Below are 1,712 nucleotides of genomic sequence, written 5' to 3' on the forward strand. Positions count from 1 at the left end.
CAAAATAAAAACATTTAATTAAAAAAAAAAGAAAATACCACGATCAGCTCTATAGTAATTTAATGTTACTTCTCCATTTTCCTTCATGTTTTCAGTCTACTTTTACTTTATATTAGTTATTTTTTCCCTTTTTGTTGACAACCACATTAGCATATATTTTAATAGAAATACAAAAATATACAAAGGAAAAATATGAAATTCTACCCTCTAATGATAATTATTAGCATACTGGTGTGGTGTTGTTGGTTAATGCACTGGACTTCATGGTCAGTGTGAAGTGCAAGGTCGGGAAGTCAAGCTCTCCAACCACTTCTCAGAAACCCTTATACATAGTCGCTATGAGTTGGATCCGACCAACAATAATAATTTTTTTAAATAAAATATTATTTTCTCTATATTATTCTTTTTGCTGTATCTTGAAAACTATGCCAATTCATTAATGTTTACTGTTGTATTCGCTTTAAAACTTTCCATCACCCATACCTAAGAGCAGCAATCATTTCTTCTGTGCAATTACCTTTCTTTCCTTGGTCTGATGAAACTGTCAATCAAGGAAGGGTTGTTCTTTTTCTAAGCTAATGGCAAGTCTAAGTGGCAAGTTGTTAGTTGCTACTTCAATGACTCTTGACTTACAGAGACTTAATATTTAGCAAAACAAAGCATTGCCCAGGCCTGTGCCATCTGCATGATCACTGCTGTATTTCAGTCTATTGCTTCCCCCACCCAGTTAATCCATCCCACAGACCTTCACTGCACCCATCCTGATGAACTCTTCTAATGACTGCTCTTTCTTTTTGATATATCCAAAGGAGGTAAGATGAAGTTTTTCCATCTTCGCTTCTAAGGATTATTTTCTTCTTCTGGTAGTCCATAGCGCATTAAATATTTTCCATTAACACATTTCAAAGGCACAAATTCTTCAGTCTTCCTTTTTTATTTTCCAGCTTTTGTAAGCATATGAGGAGATTAAAAAGAGCACCTTAGTCAGTAAAATGACATTTAACAACTCAAGTCTTTAAAAAATTTAAAGAGGTCTTTTGCAACAGATTTTACCAATGTAATAAATCATTTAGATTCAAATTAGGCCACTGATTTTTTTTTTTTTCACTGAATTTTAGCAGGTACAAAGTGACATAAATGAACTCATTAATTTCCAATTGTTGTTATTAGGTATCATTGAGTAGGTATCAACCATTAATGACCCTGTGCATAATAGAATAAAACACTGTTAGGTCCTGGGCCAACTTCACAATCATGCTATGGTTGAGCCCATTGCTGCTGCCAATTGCCAACCTATCTTGCTGGGGGTCTTCCTTTCTTTTCTGACTCTCCACTTTACAAAGCATGATGTCCTTCTCCAGGGACTGATCCTCTTAGTAATCTGTCTGAAGTATGAGAGATGAAGTCTGGCCATCTTGTCTTCCAAGGAGCATTCTGGCTGCACTTCTTCCAACACAGATTTTTTTGTTGTCTTGGCACTTCACGGTACTTTTAATATTCTTATCCAACATCATGTTGTTGTTGTAATGTGTCATGGAGTCAGTTCCGACTCATAGCGACCCTGTACAGGTTTTCCGAGGCTGTAAATCTTTATGGGAGCAGAAAGCCTCATCTTTCTCCAGTGGAACAGCTGGTAGTTTCGAACTGCTGACCCGAAGGTTCACAGCCTGATTTATAACCACTACGCTACCAGAGCTCCTTATCTAACATCA

General features: G+C 36.3%; 1 pseudogene; it reads right to left on the minus strand.

Moving 5' to 3' along the window:
* Window positions 1–832, minus strand: part of LOC102839995 — a 9,958-nt pseudogene extending 9,126 nt beyond the window's left edge.
* Between the last annotated feature and the right edge of the window lie 880 nt (window positions 833–1,712).

This window comes from Chrysochloris asiatica, unplaced genomic scaffold, assembly GCF_000296735.1.
Source record: "Chrysochloris asiatica unplaced genomic scaffold, ChrAsi1.0 scaffold00148, whole genome shotgun sequence".
NCBI lineage: Eukaryota > Metazoa > Chordata > Mammalia > Afrosoricida > Chrysochloridae > Chrysochloris > Chrysochloris asiatica.